We start from the raw sequence: 23744 nt of genomic DNA, 5'->3' as shown, positions 1-23744 counted from the left end.
ACTGAACCAAGAGGACTGAACCAGGACTGAACCAGGACTGAAACCAGGACTGAACCAGGACTGAACCAGGACTGAGGACTGAACCAAGAGGAACTGAACCAAGAGGACTGAACCAGGATTAAAACCAGGACTGAACCAAGAGGACTGAACCAAGAGGACTGAACCAAGGAGGACTGAACCAAGAGGACTGAACCAAAGTGACTGAACCAAGAGGACTAAAACAGGACTAAACAGGACTGAACAAGAGGACTAAACCAGGACTGAACCAAGAGGACTAAAACAGGACTAAACAGGACTGAACAAGAGGACTAAACCAGGACTGAACCAAGAGGACTAAAACAGGACTAAACAGGACTGAACCAAGAGGACTGAACCAGGACTGAACCAGGACTGAACCAGGACTAAAACAGGACTAAAAGAGCACTGAACCAGGACTGAACCAAGAGGACTAAACCAGGACTGAACCAAGAGGACTAAACCAGGACCGAACCAGGACTGAGTGTTGGGACGGGCCCAGAGGTGTGTCCATGTAGACCGCCGGGTGACGACAGGAGAAAAGACCGGTGCAGAGCTCCACCCCCACAGGGCTAAGCGCAGCCGTTGCCTGATCGTGCTTTGCGGACACCCTGCTCCACAGCTTGGTTCTCCTCCTCTCTCTCTGAAGTCCAAGATTAGTCCTGGTTTAGTCCTGGTTCAGTCCTGGTGTGGGCGGGATTCATCACATCAATGACATCAAAAATCATACCCACTACACCACTGCTGCCAAGTGTGTTTTTTTGGTATATTTTAGTAAATATATGATATACGTTTCATAAGACATTTGGGCCTCCCCATCACATCGTAAGCTTTCCCACGATATCGCAATATATATCGTATCGTGAGACTTGGATATCGTTACACCCCTATTCTTATATTGTACCAGCTGTAGTTTCTTCTAAACTAAAGCAGGCGCTCAAGAACATAAGTCTGGAACTCTTTGTTTTTTCCCTGTATAAATAAAGATTTTTTAAAAGTTCAGCCAAAAGCTCCACATTCTTTTGTTACCAATATGTACAGGGTCAAACTAGTTTATTTTAAATCATGTTACATTATTCCACACTTTTTTTTTTTTTTTTTTGCATTAGACATTCTGAGCATCTTAATTGCTTAATCTAACGTGCACTTCCTGATCATCGTACATAAACACGCTTTATAATTAGATGCAGCCAGTACACAGCTGACATATTTTGACCTCCGAAGCAGCTTATACGTTATATCTGTACCGGGGCAAGCCACATTCTGCTCACATACATGGGAACAAATGGTCCTATTTTTGTGTTTGCGACTGTGGTTCAGCGCAGGACAGCTATGGTGCAAATCGAAGCAATGTGTCTTTATAGGAAACATACCAAATCTATTTTCACTTTGGCACAGTGTTGCAGACCAGAAGCAAAGTGGCATGAGGACAGCGTCATTTAACAGAAAAAGACAAATGTGTGTGTTTACAGCAGATATAAAATCACATTACCATGTTACAACAGTTTGAGGCCAACTTTTCCTCAACAAGAGAGCATTTTGTAGTTTGTAAATTAAATAAGCTTCAAGGGAATTTTTGTCCATTTTGGAAGCAAGACTAGGTTATACTTGGAACTACAATGAGGCAAACCGCATGCTATTGTCTTTAGTATTGACTCTATTAAATGAGTATTCAAAAGCGGCAACATGGGAATTGTAGTAATGCCATAAAATCAATGAAGCCTCACCTCCTTATCCGGACCAGAACTGAAGCAGCAGCTGCAAAATGTCCTTACTCAGAAAGAAAAAGGGTTTTGTCCAGATGATAGAATTAAATCTTCCACCTGGACGACTGAGGGTGACACAGAGCCCCTAGTCTAATTTCATCAGATCACAGAAGCTAAGCAGGGCTGGGTCTGGCTGTACTTGGATGGGAGACCACTGGGAACGCAGGTGTCACAGTCGGCCAGTAGTGGGAAAAACTGTTGTGTCCTTAGGCAACACACTTCACCCATCTTGCCTTGTATAAATATGGTGTGCGAGTGATTTATGGTCAGAGAGATCAATGGTGTAAATTGGGCAGTGGCTAAAATAGTCGTTTGTGGAGACAATGAATAATGCATGAAACTGTAAAGCAACTGAGTGTTTGGAGAAGCACTATATAAGACTAATGCATTCTTAATTACTCTTAATTATTTAGTAGGATAACTGCTGATTAAAGGGCCCATCTCATGCAAAATCAACTATTCTGAGCTTTCTACCTTCTAAGAGTCATTGATGTGTGGGCCTTGTATATGTCGCCGAAGTGGTTTTTAGATTGATTTGGCGTTTTTTTTTACAAATTGCAGCGTATTTCTGCCACCCTCCCACGCGACAACGAACTAAAGCTGCTACAACGATGACGCGGCAGATACACCTATGACGCATTTGACGTTGCAGAAAGCACTTTGCTCTTTGCACTCCACCGCCTCTGCCCCGCATCTGCTGATAATTCCCACATGAACACCTAAACAAAAGCAACAGCATAAGCTAATTATTCTACATTGCAGTGTACACGGTATAATAAGTTTATCTACTAGCGTTTATTAATACTTTACCAATCAGTAATGTTAAGCTGATGTCGACACGGTGCTTGTGCTTCGTGCTCCTCAAAGTCCTCGTCCGATTCCGGGTCCAACACATGCGGCTGAACGTGCTGTATCTCCATGATGAATAAAAGTTTATTCCTACCCTGCTGGCAGGGTGCACGCCTGTCTCCCCCTCCCTCCCTGAGATGGCGGAGGAAGGGCGGCTCACTCAGAGTTTACGTCACTTTTGGAGGGCGGAGTCTGTGCTTTCTCAGGACGGGCGGGGATGAGCAATAGTCGGTCCTTTCATAGTTCCTGGTCTGTGCCTGCCTCCAAGAAATCAGTAAGATTTTAAACTATTGTGTAATGGATGTTCCAAAACCCAAATTGTGCTTGTATATGTGTAAGATACAATGTGAAAAGAGTTATTTTGCATGAGATGGGCCCTTTAAGAATAACTCTTTAAAACAGTAATAAAACAGATGTACACATTATAGCAGGGGTCTCCAACCTGTAGCTCAGGAGCTACCAGGAGCTCTCCACCCCCTTTCAACTAGCTCGCCAAGGGATGTATTGTCCTGAATAACTCAAATTTGATGAATTAAATGCCTATTATTATTGTAAATATCATCTTGATGCCTGACTTTGTGCACTCATAAATAAATAATGGTTTATGTTCTATATTTAATCCAACTGTACCCATCTAAGTCTTCCCATGGCTCTTATTTATACTTTATTTCCTGCGACTGCTAAGATTAGTAACTCTCTGGAGTGTGCGTTGTGTAAAGGTAGCTCACCCAAGGAAAAAGGTTGGAGGGCCCTGCATTATAGATTATAAGGGACAATGTGTAAATGTCACGGTCATATTGTTGTGTTCATGTTAAACTTGTGCACAATTTGGTTCCATCATTCATATTTAATAAGCACTCGACTATCACTTGCATGAAAGGACATTTGATCTGATTTCATAGTCAAATCTAACCACACACCCACAGCACATTCTTTTATTCACTTCTGTCTGAGGCACTGAGCCATCGCCGTGTTCCACTATTTCAACTCGACCGCCACAAATTATTCACCACAAGATTATCTCTACGGTTTGTGGAGAATTAGCGAAGCGTAGCAAACAAAGTGGTGCAACTTCACCAGACAGGAAAATGACAGGGCTCATACATCAGCGCTGAAGAAGGAAAAAGACCGTACGACGTTTAACCTACTATAGCGCTGCACTCCTATAATCAACACGTGTAATCAAACTAAACCGAAAAGTTAAACACGACTGCCTAAATGATTCTGAAAATACGGTAAGTGCATGTAATTTTGTGGACTAAAATATTTCTTGAAATGCCATGAAACAAAACAAAAAGTTAGTAAAAAGTAAATCAGCAATGACTAAAACTATGACTAAAATTTGATATTTACGTTGACAAACAAACTAAACTAAAATTAAAAGGAACAATTGGTCACACGAGTTTGCACATTCACAACATCAAAACTGAAACCAAACCAGGACTAAACCAGGGCTAAACTAGGACTAAACATGGACTTTTTAAATCAGAGCCCCCCAAACCAAAGCATAAACAAATTTTTGAATATTTTTTTTTATTTTCCTAACTCGGATTGAAAAAATATACTTTCCAGATGCCTAAAAGTATTACCGATTGGTTGACAAAAAATTCTAAAACCTAAATACAGACAAAATATCTGATACTAAGGAATAGACTCGATACTCAAAACAGATCAAAACACTCTTTTATATTTATTACCTGGTCCCCGAAGGGTTGACCAGGTTTTGTATTCACCCTCTGTGCCTGTGTGTGTGTCCACCCGCGATAATTCCGCCATTTATGGGCCAATTGTCACCAAATTTGGTACGTGGGTCAAGCCCCCGTGCCCGATGCCGCCAAAACGATGACGGTGACGATCTGAGGTAATTTGAGGTCACACGGGTCAATTGAAAGGTCACGCCATTATAAAGGATCGGCAATTTCGGCAATTTCTGAACCATCTGCGGGCTAAAATATTCACCCAATCGTCACACAAGTTGGCACACACATAACCGGGGTACACTGGATGTTACAGTTTGAAACTGGTCAAGGTAACCAAGGTCAAATATACGTTTCTGGTCATAACTCCGCGAAGGATCGAGCAAGAGCAACGGGAGTGTCTCAAAATCTCAGAAAAAGTAAACACAGACATCATCTCATGTGTGACCAATATCACACAAATGTTCATGGGCCTGTACAGATACACACATTGCATTGTGGATATAATGATCATGTAATATGGGCTGGGTTCCTCATAAGCTGCTTCTGTGGTGATGAACTGACCCCACCGACGCCTCATGGGGGACCAGGTTGCTCTCTCTAATTGCGCTTGTTTTTTCTAAAGCCGTTCAGGAAAGGTTCATTTTTGTCCTGTTAATGTGACTTTGTTAGTATTAATAATCGCTCAAATGAGTTTCAGAAGTAGTTTTGGTATCGATAAGTATCAGATTTTTCAATATTTAGAGATTTTGGCAGGTATAGGGTTGTCAAAATTGATATTATTGGTCAAAACTATTCAAATCAGGTCAGTTTTTGTCCATTTTTGGCATGCATACCAACAAACACAGCTAAAAACCATATATATAATTGAAAAGGTCTTACTGTAAATAGATGGGAGTTTGGTGAGGGCGACGTAGCGGGTTTTCCAGGGCTCAGAGCAGGGGCTTTCTCCTGCCGGGTGGAACAATGACCAGGATGTGTCCTTCTTTAATCCTGTTTCCTGGTTCTTCTTTGGGCCGGGGCGGCTGGCAAAGCTGGTCCCCTGTGGAGGCACGAAAAGAATATTACACATATGACCTTTAAGGATAGACACTGTAATACAATGAGATTTCAGTTTCACGCTGGGTACTGGGGGGAACACAGTCAGTTTTGGAGACTTTACTGATACTGCTATGGCTTTAATGAGGCAATGGCATCATTGAGATACTGCATGGATGCTTTTTATGTTTTTATTTAGCTTCCTAACTTTAATTGCTACATCTTTTTCAATCAACTTTTCAATTAAAAGTCCTACATTACGTAAAATTGCTCTGTTAGAATGTTGTTACATCATCAAACCCATATCTTGTAGGGATGTAACAACCAAAATATCATGATATCGTATCGTCAAAGTTCTCACAATAATATCGTGGACCATCACAATATATCGACTTACAAGTCTCTTTGCTTAAATGAAGAGTTATGGTGCAGCAATAGCTACAAAAAGACAGAGGGAACTACATAGACCATGATCCTTTGCTCCATTTCAGTGTAGACTACATGAAGAAATAACAGTTCTAAGCACTTTTAAGTCTTAGTTCTTTGGATTAAGTCTCGTCAAGGCATTTTAAGAGGAAAAAGTAGCATATTTACAGGTTTGTTTGCCTCCACAAAACATTGCAATAAATATTGTACCGTGAGCTGTATATCGTGAGATTTGGATATTGTTACATCTCATATCGTGAGTTTTCCCACGATATCGCAGTAAATATCGTACCATGAGGTTCATATCATGGTGATATCGTATCATGAGGCTTGGATATCGTTACACCCCTAATACCTTGTGTTTTGTTTTGTTCGTTCAACATGTTTGTCTATCTGTCTACATCTCCAAAGCTCAAAATGCTCTGTTCCACCTTGTGATGTCATGTAGTGGTAGTTTTCAAGTTAACAGCTACCTTTTTACCTTTAGTTCAGTAGTGATTTGCAATTTCAGGGCTGAAATCGTCAAGAAAAATGCCGCACACCTGTCTTACTTATAAAATGTTTTTCTGCACTAGGCGTTAGTGAAACATTACACTGTTTGTCCTAACAAATCTCACATTTTGCACATAAGTCAGTGTGCAGGATTTCTCTCTATGGTCTTGGGCCACTCCCTCTCCTCCAACGCACCCGTCTCAAGTAATTTATGTGCGAAGTTTTCATTCTTTTATAGGGCTGAAATCATCCAAATGATTATAATGAGGGTGTATGGAGTTTAAAAACACAGTGGAGCACTTCCTGTATTATCTCATGACATCACAAAGTGGAACAGAGTGTTTTTCATTTGAGGGAAGAAGTCTAAACATGCAGGATTTGTGTGTTAAACACGTGTGAAAGGAACAAAATACGACTCTGGTTTTGTTTTTCAAGAGGAAAAAGAATAACAGATCAGAAAACTGTGTAATATGGGTCCTTTAAAATGTTCTGTTTCTGTAATGAATTAAATCAAATGAAATGAAATAAACAGAGCTGAAGTAGGACAGGAAGGCAATTTTGATTTATTGCAAATATCTGGTGCAGAGCTGATGGGGAAATTACACTGCTGTGCCACAGACACTGCCAGCTCAGTCCCTGTTATCTGGCCTAAGTCGTCAGAGGTTTTCAATACTCCCACTGGGCTGTGTAATTAATTGAATTTTAATTGTGATTACATGAGTTTTTCCAGTTATATTTTTCAGACTGACTGGAAAAACTGTTAAGTAGAGTTGTGAATGATTTGGACACCAGTTCTGCTCCAATTAAAGGTGCACTATGTAACTTTTTTGGTGGAGGGTCCGTCACCTGCTTGTTTCTGTGCCATTGTTCTGCCTCGAAGGTTCCACAGTGTGACATTAAACAGCTCTACATTAAATTTATGCAATTACAGGTGGTTTATAGCTCAAAAAATACCTAGAAAAAATGAGTGGGGTCGCCTTTTCACAGATCTGACCTGTAACTTGGTCTGGTTTGGTCTCCATGAAGATAGAAAGGTTTAATAACATACTGTGAAACATTCCAGACAAAACAATAACATTTCCATTAGGGATGTAACAATAACCGAAATACTGTGATATCGCATCGTCACAAATCTCACTATAATATCGTGGTTCTTCACAATATATCCAATTGCAAGGTTTTTCACTTAAAAATATTAGAAAAGAGGGAACTGCATAGGCCATGATCCTTTACTTACTTTACTACATAATAAAATAACTGTTATTAAGTAGGGATGTAACAATAACTGAAATATCCTGATATTGTATCATCAAAGTTTTCACAATAATATCGTGGACCATCACAATATATCGAATTACAAGTCTCTCTGCTTAAATTAAGAGTTATGGTGCAGCAATAGCTTAAAAAAAAAGCAGGGAACTACATAGACCATGATCCTTTGCTCTATTTCAGGGCAGACTTCAAGAAGAAATATTAGTTCTAAGCACTTTCAAGTCTTAGTTCTTTGGATTAAGTCTTGTCAAGGCATTTTAAGAGGAAAAAGTGGCATATTAGCCTCCACAAATATCGCAATAATTATCGTACCGTGAGACGTATTTCATGAAAATATTGAGAGATTTGGATATTGTTACGTCCTTAATCATGAGCCTCTCCACCATATCGTGAACTTTCCCACGATATCGCAATAAATATTGTACCGTGAGGTTCATACCGTGACGATATCGTATCATGAGACTTGGATATCGTTACATCCCTATTATTAAGCACTTTAAATCGTATTTCTTTGGAATATGGCAGTAATGATCCACACTGGAGACTGGTCAAGGTATTTTAAAAGGATAAAATAGCAAATGTAGAATTCTGTTATCGGAATATAATTATCGTATCGTGAGAGGCATATCGTGATAATATCGTACTGTGAGATTTGGATATCGTTACATTCCTAGTTTCCATGGAGAAAAGCAATTCACGAACCCTCCACCAGAAAAGTTACACAATGCACCTTTAATCTACAGTAGCTTTGGTTAATGTTAGACCAAATATACAGAATTAAGAACCTAAGAAAATAACTAAATAATCATTTTGATGGAAGTAATTGGTATTTTAATTCCTTAATCAATCTCTTCGGAACATAGAGTATATATTAAATGGACATAGCTATATTTAAATGGCTATAATTAACCCGTTAGATGCTGGAATGTGTGGTTCATGGGGGTACTTCCGGCTCCATTGAGTCTGGCTCCAATTGACTTCACATTGAAAAGTTGTCACCCCTCTCTCTGTAACTGCTGCAGTGAGCCTCGTCATTTTGGTCTTAAAATATTCGTATTAACCCGCTCTACATGATCCTGTTTTTATTTCGCTATTTTCGATGTAAATAAATTCCTCAGATGAAGAGAAAAGGTGGAGCGCTTCACTGGGTCATAAAAAAAGTTTAAAAATAGCAGTACGGGTGCTCTACGAGGGTTAAATTTTAATCTCGTCAGAATGTAGCCCTTACTGGAAAATGTAAAAATGGACGAGGTACAAACCCGAGGCACTCTGAAAATATTAAAAATCCTGTATTTCAATGAGGAATACCAACACGTTTCAACCTTTAGCCTCCATGAGCTTCATTTGACTGAAGCCAAATGATATGGGTCACACTCTGTTAGTCGTCTTCTTTATACAGTCTGTGCTTGTGCGTTTTTCTTCAACCATTGTTTGTTTTGACGTTTTCCTTATTTTGGTTTTGTTTCATCTACAAGAAATCCACAATTAGTACGGGATAAACTCTGCGGTTATGAGGCGTCTTCACTCACTAGAACACATTTCCATTTTGTTCACACGCTGCGCTGTTTTCACTTCGGAAAACCCAAGACAATTTGTAGGCTGTCAAAAGCGTTGCCTGTCGTCTCTTTTCTCTCTTTTGTGCTCATTTAAAGTGTCCGCAAAGTTCTTGTTGTACTCATTTGTGTTTCAGTCGCTACGCTCTTCAAAGTGAAACTGGCGTCAGTGTTTACCACCAGACAACGGGTGACAATGGGACTTCCTACACACAATACGCTTACAGCTGTTTGCAAAAGTACTAGTGTTGAAAGCATTGTCTCTGCAACGAAACAGAAGTTAAACAGGTCAGATCTGTGAAGAGGCAACCACACTCACAGTCAGAATCCATGTTTTTCTAAGTATTTCTAAGCAGTAAAACCACCAGTAATTGAATAAATGTAAGATAGAGCTGTTTAATGTCGTACTGTGGAACATTCCAAACACCCAACTAAAAAGCTACCATATTTTTCAGACTATAAGGCGCACTTAAAATCCTTAACTTTCTCAACAATCAACAGTGCGCCTTGTGTATTAATTCTGGTTGTGATTACTGACATTGAACTGATTTTATCTAATACAATACAATAAAAATCACACATAGTTTATATAAATTAGACATGTAGTTTTAAGTTTTGTTTCTGTAAAATGTAAACAAATGTGCGTAAAGCTGCATTAAACACATTATTACTCAATGTATATTTGAGTCCTCCTCGTAGGAAATAAAAAAACAAAAAATGATCCACATCCATATACATTCACATTCATAATCCACATTCACCAAGACAGGGAGACAACACCGAGTGAATTACGCCACGATCTGCCGATGGATCATGGATCAGTCTCAAGTGTTGAACAGCGAAGTAAAAGCAATGAAACTGACTCAGATAACGACGAGGGGGATCCGGGCTTGATAATGAAATCGCCTAACTTTTAAACTCTGACACTTGAAGATGAAGAATTTGATGGATTTGTGGAAGAGGAATGAAATGAATGAAAAAGTGAGTGTATCGTTTTGTATTTTATGTGTTAAAACTGAACAATGTTGAGTTATTGTGAATGAGTTGAATAAAGTTTGACTGATCTGACCGTTTTGTTTCACTTAATGCGCCTTATAATCTAGTCCGCCTTATGTATGAGAATAGAGGAGAGAATTCAACATTGCTGATATTGCACTTTATAATCCGGTGCGTTTGATAGTCTGAATAATATGACATAGTGCACCATTAAGGGATTTTTCTTATTTCACTGAAAATTTTCAAAAACATGTGTCCTTACTGGAAATGGGCTTGCATCTCCACAAACCTGACCCTTTCTTGACCTGGGGAGGGCCTCTTTGTGATTGTTTCTAAGGAAATGTTGTTCCTTTGGCTTTACTCCACAGTATGACAAAACCATACTTCGGGACATTTTCCAGGGAGATAAGTTTTTAACTTTCATATTCCTTGGAATCATCATCACCGGGGATGTGCCACTTCCAGTAAGTTACATACTACCGCATTAAAAGTTGCACTGTGTAACCTTTCTGGAGGAGGATCCGTCATCTTGTCACCATGGAAACAGTATTGCTTGGCCAGGAATGTCCCATTTGGCGTTTAACTTATCTATCTCTGTGAAGACAAGGCAAGACAGGTCAGATCTGCAGAAACCCCACTCAGAAAAATAATAGATGATCTTCCAAGACATTTTGAGGATTAAAAAAGTCCTGTAATCTAATTCTAACTTAAAGATCGATAACTTTAATGCCATACTGTGGAACAATCCAAGCAAAACAACACACCCAAGAGTTACACAGTGCATCTTCAGCGATAAAATAGTCATTACAGTGTTTACTACTGTCCTCTCCTTGTCTTACACACAAAATACACAATAAAATCTGTTCTATTCTAAGTTTTGTCGATACCTTTTAGTCAACCATCCGTGTTATTCCTTAAAAGCAGTCGGTCCGTGCAGGAACAGAACAGAAAAGCCGGATGTTACTTGAATACAGATGGTCTCTAAAACACAGCACAGAGGAGGTGAAATCTGAATGTCCTTGAGAGGGTTTCCGTCAAAAGGCTTTAAAAATCCACCATCTTTTCCACTGTATTTATGACCGCGTGTGTGTGTGTGTGTGTGTGCTGCGTCCTGTATAACCCTGTGAAAAACGGCTCCTGTGCGCTGCCTCCAGATGTGCACTCCGCCGCTATCAAAGTCATAAGTGTAGTTCATAATGACAGGATCAAACTTCAGCTGTTGAGGTCATACTCAAGAGAGGGATCGACTTTGCTAATTACATCAGTGCTTGTTTGTGTTTTAAAGCCGCTGTACCAGTCTTAAAATATGAAAAACACAACTAGTTTATTTTAAAAAAGGTGCATTGTTTAACTTTTCTGGTGGAGGGTCCTTTAAATACTGTTATTGCTGTGTCTGGAATGTTTCACAGTTTGGTATTAAAGTATTTCTATCTTCACGGAGATCAAACCAGACCAAGTTACAGGTCAGATCTGTGGAGAGGCGACCCCGCTCACAGTGAGAATTAGGGGTGTGCAAACATATTGAAATATCGCTCTATCGTATCGTTTAATGTGATGATACAGTATCGATATAGTGGGCTCCTGTATTGATATATCGCCAAGAGTATTACTAAATTATCTTGTTTTGTTGCTTGTTTACTGAAAGGAAACTCATTTATGTGACACATTTGACATTTTCACTGTTTTGATTATTAAAATATTTTGTGTTTCATATTAACTTTGCCCAAGAAGTGGTTTAACAAAGACTTTTCGTATCACAGCCATGATTTAGCCATTATTTTTATTGAACAGTGCAGAATCGATTTGAAATATATCGTATCGAATCGAAAGCTCACTGTATCGAGGTATGTATCGTATCGGCAACTTCTTAATGATACCCAGTCCCAGTGAGAATGCCTGCTTTTCTAGGTATTTTTGAGCTATAAAACCATGTGTAATTGAATAAATGTAAGGTAGAGCTGTTTAATGTCATACTGTGGAACATTCCAGGCAGAGCAAATGGCATATCCACAGAAACAAGCAGGTGACGGACCCACAACAATTTATTTTTATCTGTATTATATAAATGCTTTAAAGTTATACATTTTTTATCATGGATTTGTGGAAGGTGCCAGTTCGAGTTCACCACTGCTCTAGATCAAATCAGAAAAATGATCGTATGCAAAATGAACAACAACGGGACACGACCTCGAGCCACAAGATCTCACGAGAGAAAAATTGCCATCATTGTGACATTGTGATTGGACAAGAAATGTGTTTAAAGGTTGTATAGAGGATTTTCCAAGGAACAAGAAATCCAGCGACTGTTTGTCCTTTTTCAAATGTTGCGCATGCGTGAAACCACCCCCCCTCCCCTACAGCTCCTACGTAGAAACGCCTCCTCCTCTTTACGCCAGAAACAGGTTTGTTTACAGCCGGTGAGCTGCACATGACTTGTAAACAACTAACTACAGTGTTGGTTAGGCAAGACGGAGAAGTGAGGAGCGGGGGGAGCGGGTGCGCGGATATTTCGTGCGCGGACAAGAAGTGAGAAGCAGGGCGAAGAACGGAGCGGGGAGTGAGGAGAGGAGAGAGGAGAGGAGAGAGAGGGGAGCGGTGCGTGGAGATTCCGTGAGGAGCAGGGAGAAGAGCGGAACGGGCAGAGAGGGGGCGCGGAGATTCCGTGCGAATGAACTAGCTACTACTACAACACGCAGCAGCAAGCGGACTCTTTCTTTGCCTTGAAAATTACATTTTCAGACATAGGATATCGCTTTCGTGTCCTGAAAAATGTTTGACTAGCTCTTGGAAATAAAGTACGTTTTCATAATAAGCAGAAGTTTCCTGTCCAGGAGTAATTTGTCGACCAGTGCGTCAGTCTTTAGACCCTGCGTCTGCTTCAGTCGCGCCATCGCTGGAATGAATCTTCAAGAATCACCTTAGTTTGGTTTCGCTGCTTTTCCCCTTGTCTTCTTCTTTCAGCGACCTCAAAAACGGACTTTGTTTTGGGGATAACTGCTCGTAGATTCTTGTCGCCATTGCAACAAACTTTGTGCGAACTGCGAGGAAGATATAGGTCAAAAAAGCCGCTAAGAACTGTTGCGTTGGTGGAGTAAACAGCGTCTGTGCGTTTGTGGACTGCGTGACAGGTCGTACGTAAACCACGTACCGGCGGCGCGCAGGCAAGTCAGTTACACTAGAAATGTAGGGAGATTGATTGACAGCCTGTCAGCTAACAGATAACGAGGCAATGTCGTTATCTATTGGCAAATGTTTATCTGTCCCCACCACGTCCAGAGTTGATGAATTTTTATTCTCTTTTTTTTGGTCATCATAATTACAAGGCTACTGCATCTCTATAATGCTATCATTGACAACTTGAAACAAAAAAAAAACAAAAAAAAATCCTCCATACAACCTTTAAGTGGTGGTAAGTTACATTTCTTGAGAAGCTTTAGATCCAAAAAACACTGCTACAAAGACAGCAAAAATATAAAGTAAATCAAAACCATGGATCTATAATAAAAACTGGATAAGGCATTCCCCCTATGTATTGGCTCGAGACAGACTAGTGGCCGCTCTAGGTACTGCAGCTCCCGGGAAATTGGGCCCAGAAAGAATTCTCCCATAGAAGCACAATGCATTATTTTGGGACTTCAAATTGTCCATGTTCAGCTGACAGGGCATCGACAACTTTCACAAAGGTCAGATTTTGTAGCGAGTCGTTTCTATTTTCACAACAAACTTTTTTTAAATTTTTAAATCCTCAAAGCTCCTAGAAGTTCACTTTGTAGGACTTATTTCTTTGGGGTCCACGCGCCAATGAGCACAGGCCTCTGAAAACAATACGGTGCCATCTCGGACTCATCTTCCAGATTTTAATATAGTTCTATGATCAATACTGATGAGGTTCAATTTGTGTGGCGAATTGAACCACACAAATGATTTATTACAAACTATGCCGCAATCTGCAAGGTCTGTCTGGCTCGCAGGTCAAGTGGGGTCTTTAATTTAACTTCTCTCTTCAATTTCATTACTCAGATTAAAATAAAGCAACAAGCATTTAGTGTTTGGGTTTCAAAACACCGTCCTCCGTTCAACAATTGCGCAAAGTGAAGTAGGCCCTAATGACATCCTGTGGTGTGTCCCCGCCGTGTGGAGATTAGTCAGTGTCAGAGCGCTGAGCAGCCCTGAGTGACTGTTGCATGTTGGGTAATAGCCTCGCAATCACTTTAGGCTTTATTATTAGCAACTCCCCCTTATGTCTGACAAGGCATCTTTAATAACTACACTCGATTAAAAACATTTTATCTAACGTGAGGGGGGAGTGACTCGGCCTGGGAATCACAGGGCCCCACACGATTCAATACAATTACAATTTGGGCTATGCAAAAAATATCGAAATATCAAGATGTTGTATCGTTTAATGTGTTGATACAGTATCGATATCGTGGGCTGCTGTATCTATCTGTATTTTTTGGTATATTTTACTAAATTATTTTGTTACAGCTCTACAGTTTTGGTGCTTTTATAAAGGAAAGATGATTTGATGATTAAAATGTTTGTGTTTCATATTCACTTTCCACTTTTAAAAAGTGGTTTAACAAAGACTTTTAGTATCACAGCCATGATTTAGCCTTTATTTTTTATTGAACCGTATCGAATTGATTTGAAATATATCGTATCGAATCAAAAGTGCACTGTATCGAGATATGTATCGTATCGTGGCCTGTGTATCAAGGTATGTATAGTATTGGCAACTTCTTCATGATACCCAGCACTAATTACAATATGGCGAGACATGCGATAATCGATATATTACACGATACTCTGATGTATTTCTGTTTTTTAAGAGCCAAATACATTTTAGCAGCAATATTTCTTTCTTAAATCACAATTTGTGCAAAGGTAATATGAAATGCATCTATTTTAATCATTAAAACAGTGAATTAGAGCTGGGTATTATTAAGAAGTTGCCGATACGATACATACCTCGATACATAGGTCATGATACGATACATATCTTGATATAGTGCATATTCAATTTGATACAATATATAATTCAAATCGATTCGAAACGCTTCAATAAAAAATAAAGGCAAAATCATGGCTGTGAAATTAAAAGTCTTAAACCACTTCTTGTGCAAAGTTCATATGAAACACAAACATTTTAATCATCAAAACAGTGAAAATGTCAAATGTGTCGCATAAATTAATTACCTTCCTCTAAACAAGCAACAAAACTGTAGCTCTGTAACAAAATAATTTATTAAAATATACAAAAAAAAATACTCTCGGCAATATATCAATACAGCAGCCCACAATATTGATGCTGTATCGTCACGTTAAATATCAATATTTTTGCACACCCCTAGTGAATATGTCAAGTGTATCACATAAACAATTTTCCTTCCACTAAATAAGCAACAAAATTATAGTGCAGCCACAAAAAAGTTTGCTGAAAGATACCAAAAAATACTCTTGGCAATATATCGATACAGCATCCTGCGATAACAATACTGTATCTCCAAATGTAGTATCATGATATATCGACATTTTGATATTTCTGCACATCCCACATAGTGTCCGTAACCGTTTTGTTCCAGAGAAATCACAAGTGGTATGCAGTAGTATTAGCACATAGTTGTAGTAAGTAGTAGTAGTTTTATCTGGGAAAAGTAGATAAATCAACTACTTGGCTTTGATTCAATCTTCCCTGCGTATTTTTTGTTTGGAAAGGAGAAGTTGTGAAAATAGCAGCAGTAGTAGTTAGGGATGTAACGATATCCAAATCTCCCGGTACGATATTATCACGACATGCATCTCATGATACGATATTTACTGCGATATTTTGAAGAGGCTGATATAATTGTAGATAAGATAGGTTTCTGCTTTTAAAACACCTTGAGAGGATTTTGGGGCGAATTATTTCCGTCATAATCCCAAGAATTCAAGTAAAAAACATATTTCTTCATGTTCTTTGCGCTGAAATGAATCATGGGATATGTAGTTCCTGATGTTTATAAGCTGTTGCTACTATAAAACCATGTATTTAAGCAAAGGAACTTGTAATTCGATATATTGTGACAGCCCACGATATTATTGTGAGACTTTTGACGATATCACGATATTTTGGGTATTGTTACGAAATACAAAACTGAATAGTACTTTTACTTCCTAGTTGTACCTCTGTATAGTCCTGCTAATAATTAACAACTATCAAAATACAATTCCGATTATTTGAAGAGTCAATAATCGCAATTATTCCAATTAATTGTCAAAGCCAAATATGGTATCGGGGTCATTTTTCACAATCTTTCGTAGTACTACTCGAAGAAACAAAGTCCATTTAAGGTAACATTATCCGACGTTTTTACTATGGAACCTCGTCTGACAACAAAGTCAAATTCCACAATGATTACGTACATAACTCTGACCTAGTTAAGGAGAGACAGCGCTAATTTCAACATCAAACCATACCAGCCTTCAATCTGTCACGGCGCTATCCTTTACTCATCGGGGGAGGAGGGGAGGAGGGGAGGAAGGGAGGAGGGGAGAGTGGTCTACTTGGAAACAGATGGAGAGACGGTATGTGGGAATTTTGGGCCCGGCTCCTGTACATGTGCGCGGCGAAGATTTACAATTCTTGGATTCGCTGGTGTTTAGTGCGGTGTCATGGCGGAGGGGAGGAGAGGCCGCGAGAGGACACCCTGAAAAACGAGCAAAGAAGAAAAGTACTCAAGAACAACGGTGAAGTTTAAATACTAGTGCGTCTTAAAGGGCTCATATTACGCCGTTTTCTGATCTATGTTATGTCGTTTCCTCGTCAAAAACACACCCGGAGTTGTGTTCTGTTCCACCTTGTGATGTCATGAGGCAATACAGGAAGTGCTCCACTGTGTTTTTAAACTCCACGCACCTTCACTTGAATAATTTTGATGATTTCAGCCCTGGAATTGCCAATCTCTACTGAGCTGAAAAGGAAGCTATTACAGTAACTTGAAAATGAGTGTGTATACATGCACATCAGTAACCCGGTTATTAGCCATACCCCGGTTATGTCAGTATTCGTGTTACTGCGTTTACATGCGCACTGAGAAACCGGGATACTCATATTCGCGTATACATGATCAAATGGAGTATCCCGGTTTCTTGACATAATTTTACAAATGCGCAGGTGCAAAAATTAACTTAAATCAATTTCATAAACCAGGAAAAATACAAACCGTGAGCTCCTTTAGCATAAGAAGCTAAGGAGTTACGAGATCTCCCACAATCCACTGTGCAGATTCTTCATTAAAATCTTCTGCATAAACAAACTCAACTTTACAACATATAAACCATAAAGACTATAGACACATCAGCCCGTTTGATCATATAATTCAGCTGTGATCACATTTGTTTACGTTTTATAGAAACGAAACTTAAGACCGTTTGGCTAATTAGCATAAACTGCTAGCGGCGATAAGAACAACTCGCTCCTTGCGCCGCTGATGCGATCAGTTTCTTTTTGGACTAAATGACACGACTCTGTGGATTATGTGTGTTATTTCTGTGACAGAAGAGGCGCTAATGATGGTAAGTGTGTTCCGTGCGTATAGAGTATAGGAGATAGTTCATGTTTTAGCTTTTCAGCGTCACACGAGTGCAGGTCGTACGAGTGCAGATTGTACGTGTGCAGGTTTAGCGCAGCTCTTTATTTTACAGTCATTTCACTCGTTTGGTCACTTTATTATGTTGGTCAATTTATTTATGTGACTACTGTTGTGGTGAAAGGCTGGAAAGTGTCTTTTGGACGCATGCGCACTCAACTTTATGTTGCAGTAACCGGGGTACTGCGTATACATGCCACAAGTAACCCGGTTACTATCGGAATAAACCAGCTACAGTAACCCGGTTTCTAATAACCGGGATACTGCCATAACCGGGTTACTGAAACCGGGTTACTGCGTATACATGCACCATCAAGAAACCGGGATACTCAAAAAACCCGATCATAACCGGGTTATTGATGTGCATGTATACGCACTCAATGATTGCCTCATGACATCACAAGGTGGAACAGAGCATTTTGAGGTTTGGAGATGTAGACAGACTAATAATAAAGGATTACTCAAACAAAAACACAACTCCGGGTATGTTTTTGAGGACGTAACAACATTCTAACATTGGCTTAAAGCTCACAAGAGTCCATTTCGCGCAACGCTGTTCTATCGTCAGTGATGATTTTCTTTGCAGGTGTAGGTGTTTTTATTCTTATTCCTCTTTTTTTCTAGTAAAGTTATAAGATTTGAGCTCCATTTTCTTCAGCTTATCCGGAGCTGAGCTGAAAAGGGCCAAATAACTATTTATCGTGACAGGTTTATCCATCTGTGGCAATATCAAGGGAATCGTGTATTTATAGTGTCTCTCTTTCCCTGTTTCTTATGGATATTGAAGAGTTATGTTTACACAAGTAAGAGATTACATTTTATTCATTATTTTTACAAAAAAATATGTTGGGCATTGTCATAGATATTTAAGACATTGATAAACTCAAGTACATGGTCTTAAATCCCCATTCTGAGTCATTATTTTGAATTTGTTGTAATAGTAGTAGAGCTGCAAAATACCTAAAATACCTTCATTAACAACTTTAAAGTGCTCTGTATAAGTCAATAAAAATCTTGTTTATGAAGTAGTTATTGCAGTAATGGTGATCTTACTAATAGTATTTGGTAAAGAATTTGAGTAGTACTTCTTTAAAAGTAGTAAAACATATAGTTAAGGATGAGTGATATCTGTTCTGGTATCAGTATCAGTCAATATCGATACTGAGTTCTATATATCAGTATTGTTATTTTTAATATTTTGTCATTATTTCTACAAAAATTCAAGTTAATTTGTGAATTTTACATGAGTTTGTGGGCATGGATATTTCAGATACTGATAAAGGTAAATAGCAATTCTTGGTCACAACAACACGACAAATATCGGACCATTCCTCGTCTCAGATCCTGACATGCAGCAATTTTTCTAGTAGACAAAAAGTGAATATTTCAATCAGCACAATGACCATGAAGAGTTTATTATAAGAGTCATTATGTACAGAAGAGATGACAATGGAGCAGCACAGCAGCGGTGGCAGAAGCACTGGTGGGAGGTCTTCCATGTACAAGTGGCTCCAATAGCACCAATTACACTGGACAATCACAACGCACTGCCTGACAATGGGCCTGTTGTTCACTCCATCTGTACAGTATGTCCTCTCTGTGTTTATTTCTGCTCGGATTAGCATCTCTTTTGTTTATGATGGTTTTATACACTTGTGCTCAACTGTCACTAAACTGGAATAATCCCCATTCTTTCCAAATGGCATAATGTAGAGAAGGAACAAAGGTGGTCTGGTTCAGGAGCTCTGTCTTTATTGGGGACTCTCGAAGGAGTTAACATTGACCACTGTGCATAAATGGAGGCAAGGCAGGTGAAGTGTCTTGATCTCCTCTGCCAGTCCACACTGCAGTCGTGTCTAAAGGCAAATTGTCAACCTCTCCGAGTATGATTCCACCACATACTGCCTCTCCTGAAACATGGAAAACTATACAGCTGGATTTAATACAATAATTGAAATAATGATTCAAACAACGATTCAAGCAAAGATTCAAACCACGATCCAAACAAAGATTTAAACAACGATTCAAGCCACGATTCAAGCAACAATTCAAACCACGTTTTGAGCAACGATACGAGCAATGATTCGAGCAACAAATCAAGCCACGATTCAAACAATGATTCACGCAAACGATTCAAACCACGGCTCGAGCCACGATTCGATTCAAGCAACGAATCAAACCATGATTCAAGCAAAGTTTCAAACAATGATTCAAGATGATTCAAGCCACGATTCAAGCAAGGATTCAAGCAATGATTCAAATCACATTTCAAAGCATGATTAAAGCAATGATTCAAACCACAATTTAAGCAACAATTCAAACCACGTTTCGAGCAACGATTCAAGGAACAATTCAAGCAACAATTCAAAACACATTTCAAACCACAATTCAACCTACGATTCAAACAACGATTCAAACCATGATTCAAACCATGATTCAAGTACCGATTAAAACCACAATTCAAACCACGATTCAAACAATAATTCGATTTTTCAGGGGCTAAAGTCATGAAAGCAGCAGATTGAGCAGGAAAGCCTAGAATTGCCTTTCCACACACACTTCTTCCAACTCTTCAAAGCGGATCCGGACGTGTTCCCTGGTCAGCAGAGACATAGTTCCTCAAGCATGTCCTCAGTCTTACCCGGGGACCACCCCAAACCACACACAGCAGAGGTCCCCAAAACAGACTCCTACTGACCCTGACAACGCCTAGAAATTCTGTCCATAAAAACAATGAACAGAACCGGTGACAAAGGGCAGCCCTGGTGCAGTCCAACATGCAACAGGACAAACTCAAATGTACAGAAACAGAAACGCCCTTCATGTTAATTTATCATCTCAATTACTCAATAACATTTTTGAAACAGAACTGTAATTGAATTGTAATAAATTGCACAGCCCTAATTAGTAATATTATCAGCAGCATAAGTAGTATTTTAATATTCCAATCTATGATAATTCCTGTGACATACTACTTTATAATGACTGACTAAACATTCCTGTTGCTTATGGTCTCACAGCAGATCACACACTTCCTGTCTGGGCTCTGAACACTGAGCATGTCTTATTGTGAAAATGAATGATGTCCATTATTAGGGGCTGCTAATTAGCCCGCTGCATTGCTGCCTCACTGGTCACCCCCCTACAGTCTGTGCTGTAGTTAGCGTCTTCACTCACCCATTTAACACGTCTGTGAAAGACGGCTGTTCAACTTGTGCTTAGATCATCATCTGAATGTACCTTATCTTCACCAGTGCCCAAAGCCCTCTGTTGTTTTCAAATACCGACACATCCAAAACACATAAAACATCTGTAATAAATGCAAGATAGACAACTTAATCCCACATTACAGAACATGCTGGGCAATGTCCCTTCTCCAAAAGTCAAATATTACACCTTTTAAAAGCCCATAATTCTGATCTATGTTATAATGTTTTTCCATCAAAAACAGACGTGGAGTTGTGTTTTGTTTTATACATGTTTTATCACAAAAAAAACTACGTATTTAGGCTGGGTTTTTCTCTCTCTTCTCTCAAACTGAAAACACTTGGTTCCAGATTGTGATTTCATGTGGTAATACAGGAAGTGTTCCATTGTGTTTTAAACCCCATACACCTTTACTAGAATCTCGTGGATAACTTCAGCCATGGAAAGGTAGCTGTTGACTTAAAAACTACCGCTTCATGACATCACAAGTGGGGGTGTGCAAAAAATATCGAAATATTGATATATCATATTGTTTAATGTAATGATACTGTGACCAAGACGGGTAGAGAGGCTGGGTTGCAGTAAGATACACGTACAGATGATGATGGAGGCAGGTTTAGTGTGGTCCAGAAGTTTTTTGTTTGTTTGTTTGTTTTTCTTTTCAATTCTCCAAACAGTGCTGGTGCAAAAGTACTGGTGCAAAACAAAAAGGGTCAAGGAGAATAGGAGCAACAGGTCTCTCCAGCAGCAGAATACAGAATGGAATGTCCAGGTGCCTTATATACTACTGGATAAAACCATTAAAACTCCAAGGAATGTAAAATTAACCAAGTTAAAATCCTCCAACAAAATACCCATAACCAAATAAACCAAAAGCAATACGTATCGAGATATGTATCGTACAGTGGCCTGCGTATCGAGGTATGTATCGTATCCTGGCCTGTGTATCGAGGTATGTATCGTATCCTGGCCTGTGTATCGAGGTATGTATCGTATCCTGGCTGGTATCGAGGTATGTATCGTATCCTGGTGTGTATCGTATCCGTGGCCTCGTATCGAGGTATGTATCGTATCCTGGCCTACGTATCGAGGTAAGTATCGTATCGTGGCCTACGAATCGAGGTAAGTATCGTATCCTGGCCTGTGTATCGAAGTACGTATCGCATCCTGGCCTACGTATCGTATCCTGGCCTACGTATCGAGGTAAGTATCGTATCCTGGCCTACGTATCGAGGTAAGTATCGTATCGTGGCCTACGTATCGAGGTATGTATCGTATCGTGGCCTGCGTATCGAGGTATGTATCGTATCGCATCGTGGCCTACGTATCGACGGTATCGTGGCCTGTATCGTCGCATCGTGGCCTACGTATCGAAGTATGTATCGCATCCTGGCCTACGTATCGAAGTATGTATCGCATCCTGGCCTACGTATCGAAGTATGTATCGCATCCTGGCCTACGTATTGAAGTATGTATCGTATCGTGGCTTAAGTATCGAGGTATGTATCGTATCGTGGCCTACGTATCGAGACGTGTATCGTATCGTGGCCTACGTATCGAAGTATGTATCGCATCAGCAACTTCTTAAGAAACCCAGACCAAATCACAAGGTGGGACAGAGCGTTTTGAGCTTTAGAGATAGATAGATGTAGACAGATTAATAATAAAGGATTAGTCAAACATGCGTGAATGAAACAAAACTCAACTCCAGGTCTGTTTTTCAGGAGGTAAAAACATTATAACATGGCTTAAATCTCACAAGAATCCTTTTTTTGCATAATATGGAAAAAGCGAAGACAAGGTGACAATTTTGCAGCAACAGCGTGAAAGTTTTGGAGGAGCAGTGACGCGCCGAGGCCCGGGACGACGAGACGGGAGGTGACAGTGAGACAGTCGGGGTCCTGGCGTCCGATTGGCTGAGCGGAGGAAGCAGGACGAGCGGAGGGAGAGGGGGACGGAGGGAGAGAGGGGCCGCTTCGTCAGAAACTGAGAGAAGAGAGGGAGAGCCGTGGGAGGTGTGGAAGACGGGAGCGACGACAGAAGGATGAGCCGGGCTGCTACGCGGGACAAAGACACAGCGAGAGAGAGAGAGAGAGAGGAGAGAGATGGAAAGATGGAGAGAGGTAGAGGGAAAGATAAAGATATATATAGAGAGAAGGACAAGGAGCAATAGAGAGAGAGGGATAGAGAGATAGAGGTGAAGAGAAAGATGGAGAGAGGTATAGGGAAAGAAAGATATATGTAGAAAGAAAGACAGGGAGCGATAGAGAAGGAGAGACAGAACGAGAGAGATAGGGAGAGATAGAGAGAAGATGGAGAGAAGATGGAGAGGTATAGGGAGAGATAAATATATAGAAAGAGAGGGAGAGAGAGAGAGAGAGACAGAAGGAGAGAGGGAGAGATAGAGAGAGGGCTAAAGAGATAGAGCTAGAGAGGCAGAAAGATAGAGAGGTATTAGAGAGAGAAAGACAGGGAGTGATAGAGAGGGGGGAAAGAGACAGAGAGAAAAAGAAAGAAATGGAGGGAGAAGAACAGAGAGAGAAAAAGAGGGAGAGAAGGAAAAAGACGGGGAGAAATAAATAGCGAGAGATAGAGACAGAGAAGGAGGGAGAGAGTGACAGAAAGAGAGATAAAGAGAATAAAGATAAAGAGAAGGACAGGGAGTGAGAGAGAGAGGGGGGAGAGATAGAAAAAGACGGAGAGATGGAGGGGAAAAGGTAGGGAGAGAGAAAAAGACAGGGAGAGATAGAGGGAGAAGGAGAGAGGGAAAGAACGATAGGAAGAGACAGAGGGAGAAATAGG

The 23744-nt window shown here is 39.9% G+C and overlaps 1 protein-coding gene across 1 annotated transcript in view; it reads right to left on the bottom strand.

Moving 5' to 3' along the window:
- sipa1l1 (signal-induced proliferation-associated 1 like 1) overlaps nucleotides 1-23744 on the bottom strand; it is a 253412-nt gene that overhangs the window by 215493 nt on the left and 14175 nt on the right. The window contains 1 exon segment of the mRNA XM_055149535.1: nucleotides 5210-5369. The gene's annotated coding sequence lies outside the window, so the exon portion shown is untranslated.

Source organism: Boleophthalmus pectinirostris, unplaced genomic scaffold (genome assembly GCF_026225935.1).
Source record: "Boleophthalmus pectinirostris isolate CB_2022bp ecotype Guang Dong unplaced genomic scaffold, ASM2622593v1 HiC_scaffold_13, whole genome shotgun sequence".
Lineage (NCBI taxonomy): Eukaryota > Metazoa > Chordata > Actinopteri > Gobiiformes > Gobiidae > Boleophthalmus > Boleophthalmus pectinirostris.
The sequence above is the reverse complement of the archived record's forward strand: the minus strand, read 5'-3'. Positions and strand labels throughout refer to the sequence as shown.